Genomic DNA, 23,158 nt, shown 5'->3' with positions numbered 1-23,158 from the left:
AAATCTTTGTAATGTACTCGCAGATATCATCTTACGCTGCAGGCATTTAAACATCTAACTCAATCCTCCTCTGGGTTTGTTCTATACTTGTTCCCTCCGCTTGTATTCTTTCTAATCATAGCAACATATGCATACCGTGCACTAATATTTCCCCTATCCTGCATATTCACTCCTTGGTCCCCCAGCACCTCATAAGGATATTAGGTCATCAAGCTCAGTCTTAAATCTACGGTATGTGCACCTGCAAATATCTCCTCAGTCCTTGAAGACGAGGATTTTTTTTTTTTCAAACAGAACTTGTAGCATTAATCGCAGATATGCTGACGACACTGTGTCTTTACAGGCATTCCTTGTTGTGGCGCTATCCAGCCAAAACCTAAGCTGTCTATCCCTTCTGCATGTAATTTGAATAGCAGTCAAGCGTTTACATAAGGAGAGGATTAGCTGCCTGTTGCATCATGACGACATTGTCCATGTCGGCTCAGCAGAGGGGGGAAACATGCAGACAATAACAGCCCTGAACATCAACACTTAAGTGACACATGCTCTCAGATAAGCATGTACCTGTGTAAACAAACAAATGCGTACATGTTATTTTAAAATATGTTTGTTTCTTTAAAGCCATTTGTAATGGCTTGCAATGCAAAACTATGAAACTGTTTTCCAAATATGTTCTCTAAGATATTGTACAATACAGTGAATCTGTTTATGTCTTGTAATCCCCTTATTTTACATGGTTCATCCCACACCTCCCCTCTAACATTCTCTCGATTCTCATCATTCGTAAACCATTTCATTCCATGAGAATGACAGACTTAATATCCACCTCTTTCTTTCTCTGCATTAGAGGCCAAACTTCTCACTCGTGCTCCAAATTCAGACCTCTTTCTGATTCCGACAGAGAGTTGAACTCATTCCAGTCTATTCTCGTCCCCTCTCCCAGAGGGTACCAGTGGGGAATCAGGACCATCCTCCTTTTTAATCTACTAATTACTGCTGAAAATTGTCATAGCTAAAGCTTGTGTGAAATGGCATTTCATCACGTAGGTTTTAATGATCTCAGGCACTCTGTCTCCTCTTGTCGCCTCTTTTTAGACCGACTCAGAGAGAAAGAGACCCAAGTGTTTATTCAAGTTTGTGTTGCTCAATAGTAGGACAACAGGTATGAATTTATCCACAGATAAGCACAGCTGAGTTAAGTTTAATCACACGGGCCACCCTCAATAATTTACAGTCATCTATTTGATTTAATACAAGTGAGCAAACATGTGTCCCTGATTGCACTAAGGGGGCAACTTAGTCTGGCTGGTGATAAGCTATAGCACAGAAAATAACCCAATCATGGTTGTTTTCAAGTTTAGACCTAAGCTAGCAAATAGTCTGCTGTATCAATATTTGCAAAAAAGGTGATCCTCAACCCATCACTGCTGCTATAATGGGGCTAAAACATCTGTCCATGTCATAAACTCCACTTTGTCAAATGTTGCTGTAAACAATATTTATGTTTGACAACTAGTAAGTTGTCTTTGCATATCCTGTTGCTGAGGTTACACACAAGTATATAAGCATCAAGCAGCATGAAAAGATCACATACATACATACAGTATTACAATATTTTGGTCAAATCAAAGCAATCCCAACATCCTTGGGACATTTAGAACACCTGCATATACTGTCTGCACACATTACAGATATTACTACTTGTACTTGTCCTACTGTCCTAGATGTAAACTCTGCACATTCCCACATGTGCAGAGTCGGGACACCCTTTTTGCAATCGATTGTCTTGCTCCCGTTCTCTTTTGTCTGAGGTTTATCTACTCGCCATGAGACATGATCTCATTAGGTTCTCCAAATAGTGAGACCCACAGGGTTACCATGAGGGATGCAGGAGGCACAGTAGGACTGTATGTGTGCATGTTTAGGGATATGATTACATAATTAGGAAATATGGGACATGCAGATCACCTGTCTCAAAGGGAATTAGCATGACTCATAACACTGATCCGTTTGTAACTGTGAAAATGTAGGACACCAGATAGAACTTTTTCCTTCATGCTGCAAACCGCTGCTGTGTGTTTCAAGACCAACCTCCATCAAATAAAAAGACAGGGATTTTATCTGAGTTGATACATGCAAATCAGTTTCATTATGTCATTATGAAGTAGGCAAGAAAGGAAATGATTCTCCTATTGTATAAAAAACAAGCTTTCTTTTTGATGCTTTCTTGAACGAAAATGAATTTCAGAAGAGGTGAGGCCATGCGTTGTTGTTTTGTTGGTTCTTGAAAACATCATGATAAACTATAATCACATTACATGGCTTCTTTTCATGCCAGCTATTGCTAGAGCAAATACAAAGCTCTCTTATGAGTAGGTCACAGCAGCAGAAATAGTTCAAAATCTAGGAAAATAACCGGTGAACAGGTGGTGTGGTGAGTAGCTGCAGGTGTCTGACTGCCCTACTTTCAGTGTTTCCAGAGATCCAGTCTGCAACACAAATCCTCCTTTTTTAAATCCTCACCTTGTAACTGAATTACTGCCAAACCCCACACAGGGGATACACTTCAGATTCTAGTTGGACGTCTTTCAATGGCATACTTTATCTACGAGCTGCAAGTAGTAAGCTCGCAGTCCAAGACTCAAGCTATTCAAAAATAACAGTGCGATCTGCTTTAGGGCCTAAACCACTCATTACAATCCATCTGTACAACATATCTGAAGACTTTATTGAGGGAAAATATTTGTCTCAACTTGAAGGTCCCATATTATCCTCCTTTTTAACAAGTCTAAATCAGTCTCAGAGCTCCCAAAAACATGTGTGTGAAGTTTCTTGTTCTAAATCCACTCTGATCCTGTATTTGATCATGCCTATAAACCCCTCTATTTCAGCCCTGCTCAGAACAGGCTGTTTCTGTGTCTGTACCTTTAAATATGTAAATGAGCTGTGTCTGACCACGCCCCCTCTCTGGAAGGGCTTGGGTGGTCTCGGGCTTTCTCGCTCCATGTCCCGTTGTTTGCGGTGAGGAGGCAGACTCAGAGGGCAAAACAAAGGGGTTACTGCCCTTTGTGATGTCATGAAGGGAAAATCTCTAAACAGCCGGTTTGAGCACACATTTTCTAAAAAGTGGAGCAGGCAGAAGACGGAGAGGATGGACTTTTCTCATCATTGTAGACAGATTAGGGACACGTATTAGTGTTAGAACAACATGTTAAAAGTCCTGTGTTTAAGCTCATTTTGCTAATGAAAGGATTAAAGATAACATATCACATATACTGTAGCTTACAGTAAGTGCAGAGGGTCAGCTATACATGTTTTGCCTCCAGTACGTGCTTATATATGCAAAATTCACACACGTCCTATACTTTTTCCCTGTCTCCTATTTTTCTTCTTCTTGTGTGCAATAATCACATTTAAAAAGTGTTAAGTTCTTTTTTAACTCCTGCAATGTCTCTTTTCTGGTGCAAGTTACATTTCGACGGTGCATTATCTACCATACAAAAAACGGTACCTACTGTGCAGTAAACTGTTTTTTTTCATGAATGCATGCTTGATGTGTAACTGTGTATGCTTGTAATGCACTTAATGATGATCATATCCATCACAGATCACTCTACATCTGTAACACCCCCTTCCTCCTTATGATACAGATCTGGGTCACTCAATGTACATACTCATATTGATCCTCCCCCGTTACTATGGAAACACATTTATGATAAGCAGTGCCTATTAAGCCATCGCTAACCCGAATTGGATGTTGTTGGCAGACACATCAAATCACCGGGTCTCTCTCGCTTCATTAGCCACGATGATAAAACTCCTTCATGAATTCCAATAGAATGAAATGAGCATTGACTCTGACAGGTGCTGGAACTGGAAATGATCCATCTCTCTCTTTTATTACTGACGCGACTCCTATTGGACCCGAGCCATCGCTTGTCCAAACGTAAAATGTATTTACTGGCTGCGTATGATGCTGTCATTTCCAATCGTATCACCTAAGAATTACACGTTCCTGTTGAACTGACGTGTCAAATCAAAGACATGCAGATTTATACACATAGAAGTGTGGGGCTAATTTAACACAGCGCTCTTCATTCGATTTGTGCTCTCAATCTGTTTGTGATTAGCTTCCGGTATACTCTGCAGCAGCTCATTATGCCATTGGACGAGGACCTGCTGTCTAAAAAAAACAAAAAAACGGGGAAGTGACAATCTATCTAAGAGCAGTAGTGTCAGAGAGAGAGGTTAAAGATATAACACTTCACACTTGTTTTAATTATATATCATTGGGACATGTATAATATGTAAATAAATACAGAATGTGGTGATTTGCAAAACATTGAAGCATGTGTCATTGAAAAATGCCCAAAGACAACATGTCAACTGTGAATCTTAGAAATGTCTTTGGGCTATATTCCCAATTTGATACATGCTGACAATGTGTTCCACAAAGAAGTTGGGACAGGGACAACAAAAAGACTGACAGACGACAAAAGCCAGCATCTGTGATGGTCTCGAGGTGCATTAGTGCACATGGCATGGATAACCTGCACATTTGTGAGGGCTCCATTAATTCTGAACCATATCAAGTTCTGGAGCAAAATAATCTGCCAAGTGAAAAAACAATTTTTTTTCAGTGACGGCCTGGCTTATTTCACAATGCCAAACCACATTCTGCCTGTATTATAACAGCATGGCTCCGTAGTTTAGGAGTCCGTCTGATAAACTGGCTGCCCTATTCTGACTTGTCACCCATTAAAAATATTTGTAGCATTATGAAACATAATAGGAAAAAGGAGACCTTGAACTGTTGAACAGCTGAAATGATACATTACTCACGGGTGGGCACGATGTAGCTGTTTGTCAGGAGGCTTAAGACCCCCTCAGCTTCAGCTCTCAGCCTGGCTTTAGGGTGACTGAAAGTAAGAGTGAGACAGCATTTCCAGCATGGCGACCGCCGTCGCCGGGGTTTCCAAAGCCCCCTGCCCTAAGAGACGTCATTCAGGCTTTGTCTTCTACAACACAAGCCCATGAATTTATTTTCATATTTTCTTTGAAAGAAGTGAAGTGCTGTTTCTCAGTGCTCACACTCTGCACACTGCGTAGTGACATTTCCTCAGGCAGAGGCAGCCATGACATCCCAGTGCTGTGCTGTTGCTTTGACTTGATAAAAAGAAACATGAACGTGGCTGCAGTATTGTAACTTCAAAACAGAGAAAAGAAGAAACCCCCCCATGCAGTAGCGTTTGACCTTTTGCTAAATCGTGAATCCCTCAGTGGCTTTTAACTCAAGCAGCCAACACTAAGGTTTTCCTGCCAGGTAATCTCAAGAGCATCAACATAATGTGAGACAATTTCATTGGATAAAAACGATGTAAGTAGCTGTTGGAAGTTTGAAACAGCAGCTGCTGATCACTGCCAGAACCCAAATGATTGTTTTGGCAGGTGCAGAGGATTCTGGCTGTCAAAGACTCATTTTCTAGTCATTACTTTTTTCTGATTCTGTGCGACTGACTGCAGTGAGATGTTCATGTTCCAACTGTGATGTGGAGGAATTATCACACAAAAAAAACCTTAAAAGGAGAAGGTGAGAAGAACAAATATCCACAGTGAGAATTGCTTTCTTGATGTGATTTATTCATGAATCAGAAGACAGAATATACCCAGCAGGGGCGATTTCCTTTATTTACCCTTACCGTTACAGTTTAAATTCTTCTGATTTTTGAATCAGAAGAATGGTTTACTTCTGATGAACTCTTTACTCAGCAGCCTCTAACATCAGTGTGTGAATGTGAAGGTGTGACCTGCGATGCTCTATTTTTAAATTGCTTAATTTCTGTTTATGATTTGTTTTGTATTATTTTGTGTGTTTGGAAATTGGCTTTCGTTTCTGAAGTTGTTGCCCATTTTTTTCCAATTTAAATATGTTTGGCCTTTGCAGCTGCTGCCGTCAGTGATTGTCATGACAGAAGTCGATTTCAGTAGCTGTCAATCATCTGTCTTGCATGCACACATACACACACATACACACTCATACTTCCACTTTATCTAAGCCTGCAGGAAAATGAATTACCTCAGAGACATTTGTCCACACTGAGCATGGATCTGAAAGTGTGTGTGGGTGTGTGTGTGTTCACTACTACAGTGACAGTTTACCTCTCTAGAATTGAACTGCTCATCACAAACAACCCCCAAAGACTGAAATCTCCAAAACCTGCTTTGTTCTGTCTGCGTCTCGCTCTTTATCTTCCTCCTCTGAGGTCTCTTCAGATTTCTCCCCGTCCTTCCCTCCCTCTGCCTTCCTCTCGTCTCTCATCTTCTTTAGTCCTTTCACATGCCTTGATATTAGTTCCTGGCTCTTCATTTCCTTCACTTTGTCTCACCTAACCTCACCCCGTATCACTCTCTGTCCATCAGTCCGTGTTGCTACACTTTCTTCCTGCCTGGGCCGGTTCCCTGGAGTGCTGTCAGTGTAGCACAGAGAGGGTTGGGGCTGTGAGCTAAACACTCTTTCCTCTCCACTTCACACAAGGCTTAGATATGACACAAACAAAACTCCAGACAGATGAGTCTCCTCTGAGAGCTTCAGCATGCGTATGCCTGAGTGGAGCAGATCATCTCTCTGTGGCCGTATAAGAGGGACTTGATGAAAGCAGATGCACTATTTTCTTTTAGCACTGCTATCAGTGTCTCTATCGGTGTACACCTTCGTATACAAACTGAATACACTCTGTGTTGAGTAGATATCCTTTGCTCGGGTAGGATAGACAAGTGGAGGAAGGTATAAATAAATGAGGACGATGAGAAGGGAAAAGGATAGGAGAGAGGGGCAGTGGGAGAGACAGCTGAAGTGATGAGACGCTGCCGTTTGATCTTTGATTCCTCCACAATCTTCTTTTTTCGCTGCCACAAAGAACAGAGGCAGAGGCTCAGATGCTCAGACACAAATCACCTTGGATGCACGCCGTTATTATGAAGATCCAGTCTGCGAAAAAGCTCGACTGTTGGAGAGCGAGGTAGCAGAGCCAGCAGAAAAAAAATGAGAAAGGAATGAAAAGGATTGCAGAGGAAAGACTGTTCTAACTACCTCTCTGAGTTTTGATCTATTATTCATACTTCATCCACGTACTGTACGCCTCGAGAAGATCTTTTTAACTACTTTTTTCGCCGCCTTGTCCGGGGCTTCTCAGCGTGTTTGTGTCCATATCTGTTTGCCGACTGTTAGACCGCGGTCATATGTGGCTGCTCATGCATGGCATCATATCTATTTTCTGGATGCCTCACAGGAGGAAGAAGTGATGCAATAGAGCGTGACAGAAAAGGGCCCGAAGGTCTGAGGCTAAATAGAGCAAAACACCTAAGCCCCCCCACACTGACCACTCTATCACCGCTGCTGCCATGGTTTCTTTTCGATCCCAAGTCAATGGACTCGAGGCCACAGGACCTGGTTCAATAGTGAGGGTGTAAGCCTGTGAGACGATGGTGCACTTGAAGGGTTTCTAGTAAAGAAACGGGGAAAGAGACCACCCAGTGATGGAGTCAGAGCCAGAGAGAATGAGAGGGTTGAAACTGGAGAGCAGTTGTGTTAACCATGTGGAAAGAAACAAATTGTTTTCTGATGGAAAAAAGAACTAGGACAGGATTCGGGGAATAGCAGTAGAGGGAGAAGTGGAACATTTCTTTTGGGCTTTTGACCCGAGCAAACCCAGGGGCCGAGGTAAAACAGAAATTGGTGATGTGAACTACAAAGCGTAGTGGAGATAACTCGGTGATTGAGGTCGGTGAACTGTCAGGGAGAGCAGCATGGGCGATGATGCAATTGAAGGCAGAATGAAATCACAGTCCTGCAGTGCAAAGTTATTTAAAAAAAAGCAAAAAACTCTGTTCGGCACAAACATGCCTTCCTGTGACTTCATCTTGCTGCTGGTTTCCTTGGTCTGCCACTCCTGCATCCCCAGTCATCCATTATGCTCTCACCTCCTGTCTACAGCACCACCTTACTTCCTGCTTTTGCTAATCCTTCCCTAGTCTATACCTTCCCCCAGATGCGCTCAGACTTTCCCTCCTTTTTGTTGTGCTGCTTTATCCTTTTTTTTCTTCCAATATTTTTCTTTCGATGACCTTTCTGCTTCCTTACCTACTCTACATTTGGTTAGACCTACCTACCTATCAATCACAAAAACATGCTACAGATTAGCAAACTTTCTAATGGATTTGAGGATTTCTGGATTATTCATTTATCCTTAGTGTGCATGTATTGTCTGCATTTGGGTCCTTCCCTCCTGCCTGTCCTTCCATCCTTGACAAGCTGTTGTGGGTTAAAATAAGAACCGTCTTCTAAAAGCTGTCTTGCTGGTAATTAAGATTAGCAGAGGTAAATGCTGCTCAAGTGTAAAGGATGCAACATGTACTAAAAATCTAATTACTTTTTTAGTATTCATAATGTTTCAAGATACAATTTAAGCAGATTTCAAAGGGCCAGCATGAAGCCCAACACTGAAAATGTGTTATTGACCGAGACCCAAATAGAGTCAATAATTATCCCCGATGTCCATTTAGTCTTCTAACAGAAATAGGCTTTCTGACACTTTTAAGAACAATCATCAGTTGAGGGAAAAACAGCTGCCCGGGGAACCATTACTTATTGCAGTGTGACTGGATATAGATAATCAAAGGAAGTCAATTAGGTATTGATGCCATCACCAAAAGAGAGGAAAAGTCCAATTAAGTGTTCTATACTCGAGAGTGGCTTCAATGACAACTAAGTGTTTGGATAATTGACAACAGCCTGAAGCCCTTTGGGTGTTAAGACCATAAATTATTCATACTCTTTGCCTCGATAAGTCTGCAGGATCAACAGATACAAATTATGACACTGAAAGATTTAGTTTAGCTCTCAGAGATTAAGGTAAAAATAAATCAAATAAGAAAGTCAGTACTATTCCTGGATCAACAGAGGAAATATTTAGTAAGGGGGCGGGGCTTAAATCACAGCTCAACAGACCTGCACTGAGTTGCACCGACCTTAAATTCAAACATAGCCTAGCTAGCTTGATTTTCTAATTTAGGACAGAGTTAACGCCCTACTCATATTCAAGGTGTTGCACCAGCTGAGATAGTTCCATCGAAGGCACTTCCAACTTACACCTAGCCCCTAGTAGGTGATATGTCCTCAGTAAAACACAGTTGTCATGGCGATGCTTTTGAATGGTGAGAAAACTTTGAGGACGTGGAGGAGCGGGGGGTTTTACCCGCTGTTTGGCTTCAGAAAGGCGTTCTCTGTGATTGATTCGTGATGACTTTGATCTGTACTCCCACTTTCATTTTCCACAAGTGGAGATCATCAGTCAAACTGCCCGAGCTGCAGATCAGGGTTGTTTTCATATCGCTGTTTGCAGCAGTTAATGAAGTTATTTTTCCGTTAGTCTGTTCAGAGACAATTAGGCACGAGAGGAAACACTGTAACAAAGACTACAATTAAGGAGTTACTTTCCACTGATTTGTCACATGAAGTTAAAAAACTATTTCTGCAATCAATATTTTGTTTAATTTGGAAGTGACGCCCTTCTAGTTAAGAACCTTCTGTCTCCAATGTGCAACCAAACAATGACTCTTTACACAATAACTCCAAGATCTAATCACACTGAATATTTTAGTCAAGGGACGTTTTGGTTGATGTAAATATAGCGTGTGCACATAAACAATCCCATTCCATTAAAAGTGCATGTCATGGATTTTATTTTAACAGCATTTGTCGGTAGAAAAATTTGTTTTTGATTGTGTCATGTTTGATAAACTGCAATTACAAACACATTAAAAAGTTGTTTTTTGCAGAGATTATTAGAGAGAGAGAGTCTTTCTATAATATTTAATTTAATAATTTAAATAAATAATGCATGATCGCTGATCGAAAAATGCCTTGGCTTTCTTTCACAGAATGTAGACATCATATTTTATTGGTTATAGCTGATGGAGTCTTTTGATTTTTGCTCTTGCTAGAATATCCTGGAGGTTTGTAATTTTCAGAAACCTGATAGATTCATGTTTGCTAACATGAACTCTGACCAACACTCAGAATATATTACGAGAGTGACCTTTCCTTCTTACACGTGCATTAAATGCGGAGAGCAGCTGCAGATTTAACTTTTACTTTTCTCATATATGAGGCCGTTAGCTAAGCATCACTCTGGATCAAAGCAGAATATATTTGCCACTATCAATGCATCAGTTATCCTCAGGCCTACACTTGCACCACTGCTGTCATAGCTAAAATATATCAATGCCAGAGGCACGGAAGCTCTAACACATCTTGATCACAGAGGAGAAAGGGAACCAAAGATGAATAAAATATGAAGATAGAAGAGGGAAAGGGAAAGAAATCAGATATGGAGGTCAGATAGAGATGTAAGTAACTGACGAGATGGTAAGGGTTTTGAGGAGAAGAAAAACTGGGCGATGAAAAGAATGTGGACGTTATTGAGAGCACCACAGGAGAGATGGATTTGTGGAAAGAGTAAATGGAGATTGGATAATAAGCGGGGAGCGTGAGGTGTCGAGAGCGAGGATAAAGATTGACCGTGCCCACAATGATGAATCAGCAGTAACCTGCAAGGAGTGAACTGTTGTGCTCATAAAATAGCAGCTTTGTGATCACATTCATTTCTCTTTTTGAGAAAAAGATGGGGGCAGTAATGATTTTGCTCTCCTCCGTGGCAGACTTCACACTGGTAGAGCGGTGTGGCAGGTATGGCCTGTTTGAATGATGTTATATTTTGCATTGTTTCCCTCAAAATGACAACCTGTCTCTGTGCAGCCCGCCTATTATCCAATGTTTGCAAAGATATACTCCAGTTCCCCAGAACCAGAAATAGGATTTAGTACTCCAACTAAAACAGATTCTGTGGCCCGCATTGCGCTGGAATGACGTGACCGCTCATTGGGACGAGCATAACAAGGCTATTCCTGGATGTCACACCCCGTAAACTTGTCATCTTTTGGAATATTAAACTAAGAAAAACTTGTGTTCCCATCTCCTTGCAGGCAGACCTACAGTACAAGCCACTCTGGAGAGCAATGTGCCGGGCTGACTGTGTTTGTTATGAGTCATGAATAATCTTGACACCTCATTACATCTCACAATGTTTAGGAACTCCATGGGCGAGCCTGAAGGTAAACCCCGATGTTTAAAGGAGAATCAGAGGGGAGTACAGAAGTTTGTACTTCACAACGAATGAAAATAAAGTTTGCTTGTTTTATAAGTTTCACTACCAACTCTCTTATCTTTGCATAACCTTGCAGACGAGATTTCTTGGAAGGAGAAAGTTGAACTGACACTGTCGAGGTCGGATGGACGGAAATGGATGATCTTAATGAACTCTGAAATTGCACTTTGTCCTTTGAAGGACACAAACTCTGAAAGATCAATCCTTCGCAGCTTGCTTAGATCGCTCAAGCTGATCTGAAATGGGAAGATCTGGTTTATAAAGCCAGATGAGAAGATAAGTGTTTGAAAATATATCATGTCATGCCAAACATCTGTGTTTATTGCTCACCTCAAAGCCGTAGTTATCGGGTAACTATCTCACGAGCCAACCTAGCAGCCTATAGCTATGTCACTATGTTTTGCTCTGATTTGTAGCTGTGTCCACAGGCGTCTGTTGATAATGATGCTCGGAAAATTAAAATGAACCCAGAGTTGGGGAATTAGTCTGGCACGCCACGTGTCTCATTTTCTACTTCAGTCTGATAAAAATTTAGTGGAGTCTCTGAGCAGTGATCGCAAATGGCTATACAGTCATATCTGGTGCTGAAGACTGCACTTCGGAAAGCATCCAAGCAGCGTTGCGGATTCTACTGGGAGCACTAATCCGCCAGAATCATAAGCACATTAGCTTTAGTGTGCAGAATTCAGAAAGAGCTGTAAACAGATGTCACATCTCCGCCAAGTCAACGATATTAAAAAAAGCTTGAACGTAAAGTAGAAGCAGGTTTGGGTGGTGGAAGGCGCTGCGGGAGAAGGGGCGAGACAGGAGAGGAAAAGGAGCAGAACCCCAAATCTGTGCAGAAATATACCAATTAAATCAACATTACAAAGGAGCATTCCTTGTAATGGTATAATGTTTTCTTGCTGCTTTTTTGTATGGGGCAGAATCTGTGTGTTTATGCAACAGTCCACTAAAGCTCTTTAAATCTTTCAACAACAACAAAGAAATCCCAGTACGCAGAGGTGGGATTACAAAGATTGATCGAACTTATTCCAACCATGTTTGCGGTTGAAATTAAAGAAGTTAATCACGAGCCATGTTTAACACAATAACTTGGATTTTTTGTTCAATCACTTGCTCTGTTCTTTTTGCTACATGACTTTGGGGAGCAATGCCAACATATTGTTATGAAGTGTTATGTGGCCTCTACAGTGGAACGTTCCTTATATTGCTTAGTCGTCCTTTTGAATCATTTATTTTTCAATACCGTGGTGACTGAGCTGCTGCTGAACGCAAACTATAAGTCTCTGAATAGGACACATTCATGACTAAACCCTGAGGTAGCTCAAGAGGAGGGGATGGGCGGGCACATAGAACACAACATAGTTTCTTGTATCAAATATTCACTGCGACATTGAGGGGTGAAAAGCACTTCACTGTTTTTTTCCACCGATCGTGACTCTGAACAAAACAAAAAGACAAAACCAATCAGCGTTTCACAGACACTGAAATGCATGCCTTGGATCTACCCAGAAGTACAGGATTAAATGACTCCATATTTAGATTTCCTGTATAACTCTTGAAGAGGTTGTTTGCAGATTAAAGGTCATATTTTATGCAAAATACACTTTATTGTGTTGTTCTAACACTTTTAAGTGTCCCTAGTCCGTCTAAAAACCCCCCAATGATGAGAAAAGTCCATCCTCTCCGTCTTTTGCCTGCTCCACTTTTCAGAAAATGTGTGCTCAAACAGGCCGTTTGGAGATTTTTCCTTCATGACATCACAAAGGGCAGTAGCCCCTCCCCCAGGTGGGTGACACTCCCACAGCTAGGTGTTTGTTCTGCCCTCTGAGTCTGCCTTCTCACCATAAACAATAGGGCATGGCGCGAGAAAGCACCGAGACACCCAAGTCCTTCCAGAGAGGGGGCGTGGTCAGACACCATGTCTGTACCATATTTAAAGGTACAGACACAGAAACAGCCTGTTCTGAGCAGGGCTGAAATAGAGGGGTTTATAGACATGATCAAATACAGGGTCAGAGTGGATTTAGAACAAGAGACTTCACACACATGTTTCGGGGAGCTCTGAGACTTATTTACACTGGCTGAAAAGGAGGAGGATATGTGACCTTTAATATAGTTTCTCCTTCCTCACAGCACTTCTTGTCTGAATCATCACCTGGTTGGAAATGTTGGGAGGGCTGTAAAAGCTATGCATCTGTCTCCTGATGTACTGTAAGTTGTAATAACATGAATTAATGTAAAATAGATTATGAAAGAAACAATTTCATTGGATAATCAGGTTTCTAAGTAGGCCCAGTGTTTATTTTTAGTACACCTCTAAAGGTTGTTGGTTGCAGATTTGCTAGCAGCACTGTTATTTTCCTTCTGTAATTGCTCATTGTCCAGAAATACAAGACTCTGTTTGTGCATTTGTTCCTGCAGGCAAACTGGGTTTACTACATGTTGACTGGGACGTTCAAAGAAAACAGTCAGCCTTGGAGGAAAAAAAAAAACTATGGCAAGGAACCTCTCATTATAAGTAAATAGAAAAATAAGAAGAAGCAATTTTCGGGAATAAAGAGAAGGAAAGTGGCAGGTACACAGCTCTGCTCAAAACAGTTTTTGATACAAAAATTACGTCTTGGTTGTTTTTTTTTAAGTTGAAAACAGTGGAGCATTCTGGGTTTCCAGCTAGGGTTCTCTCAATACCAGAATTTTACACTTCAATTAAATTTTTGAAAACAACATCTCTAATCATTGTTGTGTCAACATGGCCTCAGTGTGCTGATGCTTTGTGATAAGTGGAGAGAAGATACAAGGAGGGTGGATGGCTTGTAAGTTGTTGTAAAGGTCAAACTAACCGTCTTCTGCTTACAGCTTTGGCATTTTTTCTTTTTTTAATTACTTGAAGAAAAAGCAATTTTGTTTGTAAAGGTATACAAAACTATGATGTGAAATGTTCAGAATGTATCAGTGGGCTGAGTAATGATGTCCAAAGAGAATGAATTCATTTCTGGCTGAAGGTAAAGTGACTCACTCACTCACACAAAAACACATTTTTTTTGCGCGTTATATTACAGTTCTCCTAACCAGTACTCCTCTGCGCATAGTTCTGGGACACACAGTACGTTATTCCCACTGTATATTGATTCATTTTATTAACCATGACTCAAACGTGAATCCAGGCAGTGAGTCATGGCTCATAATAACTGAGATGGCAGTGACTGTCTGGACCCCGGCTGAATGCTTTTTTTTTTCTTTTTTTTTCATACAGCAGCCTGAAGGTTGGTCTCCTATACTGACATTATATCATTGGTCAGCTGAAACTCGACACGTTCTAGACAGCTGAGTGACACGTGCCGATGCATGTGACTCGGCTTATTATGGTGTAGATGTTCACAACATAGGAAGAGATGCAACAACAACATATACATCCTGCATCTTTTTTCTATCCTTTTCTTCTCTCTCTTCTTTCCCCTTAATGTTTTAATAACCTCCACATAACAATATGTCCCCTTTAATAACACAACTTAGAATTTGTGCTTGATGAAGAACCATTCAAGGTTGGAAAGAGTCTGGGAAACTGGAAACTCGTTTTTAAACATTTTCATTTAACAACCACATGACAAAAAAAGACTTCCTCTTCCCACTTCCTTTCAATTCAGTAATCTTTTCTCAGTTCACATAGGCCTACATCAGAATAGGATTTACTATCATGTCTGTTGTAGTAAGGATATATGTTAATGAAGACCGTGAATATTACTCAGTGGATTATTCTCATTAGGGTGGATTTTCCAGTGTTCAGTCTGTATGAACAGTACAGTATGAGCAGCATCTCTGTGTCAGGGAGCAGGTGTGCTTTCCTCAAAGCAAAATGTTCTATGAGATGAAGTTGGCAGACATGCAAGGATGCAAGCACAGCAGTGTGTGTGTGTGTGTGTGTGTGTGTGTGTGAGAGAGAGAGAGAGAGAGAAAGAGAGGGGAGGTGTATGCTTGTTTTGTGCATCTGCTTCTACACACTACGACAGCATGTAGCAAAATCTGAACATCTGCAACTGCACTTAAAAAGAGGCACATATACAAAGTATATGCATCCATCTCTGCACGTGTAGTCCTACATGCAAAGATTTTTTTTAACATCCCCGTGTTCTCCCTTTTTCCACGTTATTATTGTTTCGTTTGAGGGTGATGCTGACAAACCTTCTGCACTGCTAAAGTAGGGCACTGCCTGGCTGCCGGCAAAAAAAGAGAGAGAGAGAGAGAGAGAGAGAGACTGGAGAGATACAGAGAAGAGAACGCAGTGAGAGGGAGAGAGGAGAACAGGAGGTGATGAAGACATTTCATACCAGCAGAAACAAGTGGAGAGCAGGTCATCCCCGGTCCTGATATGTCACAGTGACCCACAGATGGGTAATATTATCCCGTCACATCAGGCTGAGGAGCAAAGATGGAGAAAGGATCGGTTTGTGTAGAGGCTTCTCTGAGAAGAAAAGACGGGCGTGGTAGTGATAATGTTTGTACTTTTAAGCCGCTCAGACTTAAAACCATCAGCTCAGTGTCTAAGAATGTGAAATGATCTTAATGCTAAGAGGCTTTTACGTGGCTTTCCTGCCCATATTGTTTCATGTTAGTATTCTGCAGATTCAAATTAAAGCTATCTTTAGTTTGAATGTATATTGGGAAGTTGCACATTAGTTTTGTACCATTATTGACTCAAAGAACCCCCCCCCCCCATGAAACGTGTGATAATGAAGATTTCCTCCCAGCGTGTTGCTGCTCAGGTGGGACCTGAGGTCGTTCATCATTGTCCTCGTTGTTGGTTGGAGCTCGGCCTGTTCCTGTTGGCTCTGCTGGAGGTACAAAACAAAAGAGCGAGAGAGACCCCCCCCTTACGAATCCTTATGTTTTCTTCCGTCACACTTGAGGAGGGCCAAATCTGCAAAATGAGAGTATCAGTAGGTTATCCCTGCGTGATACTCAGCGTGGTGTTAATGACTCAGACATTTCGTCTTCCATGTTGCCAAGCGTAGAATCTGTATTTCTAAGAATACACATTCATATCAGGCCAAACACAACTGGTATTTCCATTAGTGGCAATTTACAGATGAACTGCATAAACTGATTAAGAAAATGTTTTCTCTCATGTTATCTTTATACAAGTTTGACCCGTTTTACACCTGGCCTTAATTCAAACCATTTCCTCAAAATTATTCATATTCCATCGTCTGCTGACAATTGAAGGCTCATTTGTGCTTCCTTTCCTTTACGTTGGGATGGACGTTAAAAAATGCATCCACTAGAGGGCGCAGTCTCGTTTTTTCTTTTCCTTTGCTACGGTGTAACAGACATTCAGATCCTGTCTGATCTCCGTCCAGCTGCTCTAATGTTGTTGTCTGTCTCTGTGCCAGGGGGAGGTAAAATCATTTCACAATCTCTCCTCACAAAGTCCTGCTAATTTCTAGAGTATTCTTCTTCACTGTGTTTGTCTGGTCTGGCTTGCTCGACACTGCCCCTATGCCTTCCAGTGGTATTGCAACTTTTGCTATGTACCGCTAGCTTCAAAGATAACTGGCAGGAATAAAGAAGAAAGAAACTTGTTTGGACAGAAGGCTGCAGATATAGCCATATGCATATCGAGCACAGAGCATAAATGAGCCTTAACCTCAACACCTAAACTTTTAAAAATGAAAGCATGTAAATGAGAGCGCGACATAAAAAGAGAAGAGCGAGAGGAGAGGGGCCAAACTGGGACATGGGAACTCATGAACGAGGCTGATGAATTGAGCAGAGATAAGAATGAGCTGCGTCAGATTAACTGACAGGAAACACAATGTGTGACAGACGGAGAAAGACAGCGTGAAAGACTGAGGTAAAGATTCACGATTTCTTTTGACTATTATAAGATGTAAAAGCTGCAGTGGAAAAAGGTGATGACTAAAGCCTGCTGAGAAGAAGAGATAAGGCAGCGATATGTTTTCCCCTCTTATCTTCTCGTTCCTGACATCGACTAAACTCTACTTCTTTAATCATTTGTTTCTCTTTGTGTAAGAGTTACACCACAGGAGCTAAGGAGGCAATGGGAGAAAAAACCCCACAGAGTGAAAGTGATGTACAGAGGGAGAGAACGAGAGAGAATGGAAATTAGAACACTTCAGTAGAGAAGAAAAAGACAGCGGGTGGGGGGGACAGAAGAGCGTTAATGAAGAGATGTAATTATGGGTGGAAGTAGAGGAAATGAGGCTCTGATAAATAAGACGGGAAAAAAGGGAGACCGGAGAAAGAGAGGGAAGAGATTTAGACAACAACCAAACAAAATGAAAAAGAGGTTTAGATCTGGACTGAGTTTCAGACATAAAAGGCCTCATTGGCCGAGCTTGGTAATTGCATCTCGAAAGAGGATCATAGGAGTTGTGTCGGCACTTTTAAATGTATTATCACCGGACCTACTGTGGTGAGAGCTCATGTCAACAGCTTGATTCAAAACCACAAACCCACATTTTTTTTTTAAATCAACTCAAAATGATCTAATTCCAGTCCAAAGAAAAACCTCTATATGAAATTCGGCGCAGAAACATGAAATGATTTACACACAGGCTCAGACTCAAACACCTTGTGGACTTTCACCTTTGACAGCTTTCTCACCTGCGTCTATAAGTCACTCTAAGAGCTTTGACCTGTGAGGGCTCAGGAGTCTATAGTTATTTCAAATGTCTTAATTATAGGGAGTAAAAAGAGCGGGAGGAGTGAAGAGGTCAATTATGGTGTGATGTGTCTGCAGTCATATGCAGTTCAACCGTTCAGTCCTGATGAGGCTGCAAAGGGCCATCATGAGTTACCCAGCGTTAAGTGATTAGTGCAGTCATAATGCACAGCTGCATAACCAGATGTGGCTGCCAAACGCAAAATGAGACGCTAGGAAACAAGTTACTGTATTTAGTGTGTACTTTGGATATTTAACAGAGCATGTAACTCGTTCAATACTTCAAAACGCTCAGTATGTGTTCTGTGGTCTATACACAGGATAGCGAGCTGGATCTGTTGCATGTAATTGAGGCCTGGCTCTGACTAATTGGTTTATTCGGCTTGGATTTTAACCCTAAACTGTGGACTACTGATGAGGTGGGGTTTATATACCATACCACAGCCAGCCAGCAGGGGGAGCCTTGAATCTTCACATTGCAAAGGAGCAATATGTAACTCTGACACCTAGTGTTTAAAATGGGTTCTGCAGTCTAAGTTAAAACATCATAGAGAGCTGTCTCCCACCCCCCCCCCCCCCTCTCTAGAGTCGATGCTCATGCAGGTCACCATGTGGTGAACACTGAAGCTTCAGTGTTTATCCAGCTCTGCATGGGTCTGTAAACCTTTCTGTGTTCTAACCTCTCTCCATTTTTCAAAAGCATCTCCAATATTGATCCTAGTTTGAGCACGTTTCTGCTCCTGGAGCTTATTAGAAACATGCAGAGGCTTTTTAGGTCGGGTACAATCACTTCTATCTGAACCACTTCTCTTGCCCACTTCCATCGCTGCAACACCTGTTGACCTGATAACTGCTCTCATATCTGGCAAACCGAGGGGCGTCCAAAACGGCCGTGTGGTGGGGTGCCTTAAAAGCACCTACCTTCTCTGGTCCAAACAAATCCAGAGCATTCAGGAGCAGAATCTAAAGTTAGAAGGAGGACATACTGGCTGCTGCATTGTTGTCAGAGAAGCCAGCACTTCAACATAGCATGTTTCCTTAATGTCTGATGATACAGTCATCAGAAGGCTCACAGACTCTGTTCTGATAAAATCGTACATTTTCTATTATTAAGAGATCGTTATCATAACATGATGATAACATCAGTATTTTCTGAGACAAATCAAATTCAATCTTTGAGAGAATGCTGAAGAGAAAAATAGAGAGCAGCTGACGGTGACGCCAAGAAACAGCAAACACTGTAGCCCCTGAGGCTAACGTTAGCCAGCATATCTGTTGACAGAAAACTTACAGGTACAATGTCACCTCCGTCTCTTTCTGGAGAACTTTCTGTCAACAACGCTGTGTTGACAGCATCTCTGGGAACATCTTCTCATCCAGCCTTGTTAAACATTCTGCTTCTCTCAAGCAGCACTACAGCAGGTTGTAGTCCGTCTCTGTTTGTTAACGTCTTTCAATGATTCGCTGTGAAATCTCATGAAATCTTACAGGAATATTTGAGGTGGTACGCTGCTCACTTTTCACACTTGATTATCTCACTTGAATTTGGTATTCAATATTTAAAAATCTCTTCTCTTGCAGTAAAACATTTCTCTGTTCCGTCCCTGCCTCTCTCTCTCTCCCAGTCCACTCCACCCTTCTTCGACTTCCACTCAAACCTCACTCGAACTCCAACCACTCCTTCAGTCGACAGTTTCACCTGTCTGTCATGCTCTGACTTCTCCTTGCTCCCTTCATTTCACACTGTGGGTGCTCCCCCCTCTGAACCAGCGCCCATTAGCCCTCCACTTGAAAGCAAACTCGTCAGTGTGACGCAAGCAGCCAAACACAGGGCTTTCGACTTTACAAAAAAGGCACTTCAATCAAAATTTAGTTCTGCAAGTGCAAACACAAAAAATATGGCTCTGAATGCCTCTGTGTAAACTTTGAGAAGCCTCTCTAGGGGATGCAAACAAGAGATTTTTCCTGACTGAACAAATAGTCTGCAGTCTACCGGCAGTGGCCATCACCTCCACATCTTCACCAAATCTCCACACCAGTTTTAGAACTATAGAAACACTAAAATAAATTAAACAAAGCTGCTTTGAGGAGTTATATTAAGACATTTAAGGATGAAATTTAAAATAGCAAGAACATTAAGAGATATAAAAGAATATGGGAATAGTAAAAGAAGTATAAACAGAAGAAGAAGAAGGAATACTTTGTAAAATTGGATTTCCCGTCGTGGGATTTTGAGACGTGCACTAATGGAGATGTATCAGAGTGTGGGGGCTGCCAACAGCGATTGCTCCTGAGCTGGTGGGCAGGAGGGGGGTCAGTGCCTTGTTCAAGGGCACCCCAGCAGAGCTCAGGATGTGAACTGGCACCTCTCCAGCTACCGGACCAATTTCCAGATTTGATCCGCACAGAGATATGAACCTGCATGGGACCCCCTTGTTCCCAACCCAAGTCCCTACAGACTGAGCTACTAAGTCAATTCAAACAGCACTGAACTTCTCTTGAAAGCAAAAGGTTGTTCAAACAATGTCTGTGGTTAGCTCAGTTTTGTTCTCGTCTGTGCGGAGAGTCCCTCAGACTTTAAATGTTTGGATTTCAGGAGGACAAAAAAATCATCGTAATTCACTCCTGTTTTCTCAATCGGAGAAAAACTATAGTTTGAAATAATTCAAGTTCCAGTGTGAAGTGATACTCTGACTTCACACACCGGGGAGAGAGGTCCTTGTTGGAAAAAATAATACAGGGGGGGTTAAGAGCATCCACTCCCCAACATTCTTTAAACACAGTTATCAGGTGTCACCATTTCACAGTGAATTCTATCGATAGAGAAGAAGAGCACTACTTCACCTCAAGGTAACTGAGACTGACTGTTGTCTGTCTCCGCTGGTTTCTCCTTTTGCTTTTAGAGCTTGTGGTAAAACATCCAACTAGTGTTTCTATCATGTGCAAGTTTAACGCCACATATCTGTCTTTGCCTGTTATCTTCATCTTTTTTTAATTAAAGTACTTCCAGACGTCACTTTTCCTGCTCATGGCTGCCAGGGTGCATGTAACCCCTAACTGAGTTGAACCATTACATTCTAAAGGTGTTTCCAGCGCAAACCTGTTTGGTTCAGTTGAAACGAACTTGAGTCCATTTGCCAAGTCACTGCGGGTCATTTGTGCAGGTGTGACAGCTGTCAATCAAACCTTGGTGCATGTGGACCACACAGCCGTAGCGAGAGCGCTTGAAAAGGTGGGTCTCTCTGCCCGCCTTTTTTTCTGACCCTGTTTGTGTTTGTTTGTAGTAAGAACATGAACCGACCTCCACCTGACCCAACTGCAGGAAGCAACCGCCGTGCTCCCTCTCTGTTCATCGTTGCTGAACATGTTTTAAAGACAATGGGCAGAACTGACTGATCTTCAGAAACAGTCTGGGCGGATGAGCAGGTCCTGGTTCAGTACTGCTTCAACAACTCTACCACATCAGTATATTATTTTGCCTACAGAGATAAATGCAAACAGTATGAAAACTGATGAGTAAACATCAGTCTGTGTAGTCGTCTGTCCATTTAGAAATTGGAAAGTGTTTTTAAAGCAGCCACAGCTGAGCAGGAGTCGACTGGTCTTGGTTTACTTCAGGGACTATTACCACAAGAAAGTCCAAGTATTATCCTCCTCCTTTTTTTCACACATTTTGTAAATGTCCCCGTGTGAACACAGATCAAACTTGACCAACGTTGTGTAAAGTACCTGGTACTGTTTTTGTGTTAGCTTGGTTGAAAATAGCAGGATGTGACTTTAGCCGATGCCAGTGTGAAAACAATGCTGCACAAATCTCTTATTTTACCATTATTTACTCGCTTGTCTTGACGCAAAGCTTCAAATATTCCAGGCCGCCAAGCCACACTGTGATCAGGTGACCTACGCACCTAGTTGAATTGCTCATGTAGTGTCATTCAGCATCACAATAACACTGGCCTTACATTGAGAGCATTATAAGTAGAAAAAACAAGGTCGCCTATAGAAAAGTAGTCAGGGAAACAGTGCTTGATGAAAGACCTGGTACAAAGAAACACGGGGAAAAAGACGGCGAGCGGAGTGAAAAACATGGAGGAGAGGCAAAGTGTTTGTGATAAGGAGAAAAAGAAACAGAGAGAGAGAATGAAGGTGAGAGAAAGTGAGGGAGGAGGTGAGACGGCGAGAGCACGAGATGACACAGAGCAGCGTTGGGGAAAGTAAACAGCTGTTTTTTTTGAGTTGACACAGGGAGACAGATAACAAACACAAGCCTCATTAGAACTGCTGTTGTCCCCTGGGCTGCTTTTGGAAGTTTTAGAAGCAATCATTTTCACTTTAGCTGCTGTTCTCTACCTCTCTTGGACCTGTCTCTCTCACCTTTCTGACAGCTTGGAGAGGATAAGACTCTGCTCCCGTAATTATGTCTGTTTTTTTTTTTTTTTCTGTCTCTCTCTTCTCTCCCTGACACTCTCCAGCAAGCCACAGCAGGAGGTCCAATTTATGGGGGGGCGGGGGAAAGGAGGAATCAATGATGCCAGAAGTGATGTGTTCAAGTAAACTCAAGGTGCATCTACCTGTCCATCCATGTTTCCGTCTGTCCGTCTACTTTTTTCTTCTCTCTCCTCCACTCTCTCTCTCTCTGCCTGTGGGCGGTGGTATTTCTTGGCTGTAATGATGTGTGCATGTAGACATCATTAAAGTGCAAACATAATGTATAAATAGTCAACTGTAAGTGTGATGTACGCCTTCACAAGAACTTACAAATGAGCTTTCAGTACAAAAAGTTTTCGAAAAAGTAGTTTCCCAAGAGCGTACTAGTAAACCTGGATTGACTTGAATTGTTCCTCAAAGTATAATTATACTTAATAAACTTAGAAATTGGACTTTTGGAATTGGAATTAAAATGTAGTTTAATAAACTTTTAGAAGGAAACTCGGGGGTGTTTTCACATATGCACTCCTGAAAATGTTTAGAAAATGTCATGAACATCGCAGAGGGAGACTCTCTGTTGGATGGGAGGGTGGGGTGTGGGGGTCTCAAGAGGCAAGATATGACTTTAAAGGAAGTCTGTTATTCTCACTTTCACCATCAATGATGTCAGTCTGCGACACCTGTTGAGTAGCGAGATGTGTAGCTCAAAAAACCTCCTTTCTTATCCGATACTGGCGTCAGTAAAATCCATCATTTCAGCCTCTGCCTGAAACGCTTCATCTCAGGCTGCTGTCTCGTTCAGGTCCCCTTCCCCACGTGT

General features: G+C 41.8%; 1 protein-coding gene across 1 annotated transcript in view; it reads right to left on the bottom strand.

Annotated features, from left to right (window-relative positions):
- LOC109998790 (protein phosphatase 1 regulatory subunit 29) overlaps nt 1–23,158 on the bottom strand; it is a 64,086-nt gene that overhangs the window by 4,148 nt on the left and 36,780 nt on the right. The window lies entirely within an intron of this gene.

Source organism: Labrus bergylta, chromosome 16, assembly GCF_963930695.1.
Source record: "Labrus bergylta chromosome 16, fLabBer1.1, whole genome shotgun sequence".
Classification (NCBI taxonomy): Eukaryota; Metazoa; Chordata; class Actinopteri; order Labriformes; family Labridae; genus Labrus; species Labrus bergylta.
This window is presented reverse-complemented; position numbering and strand designations above follow the sequence as displayed.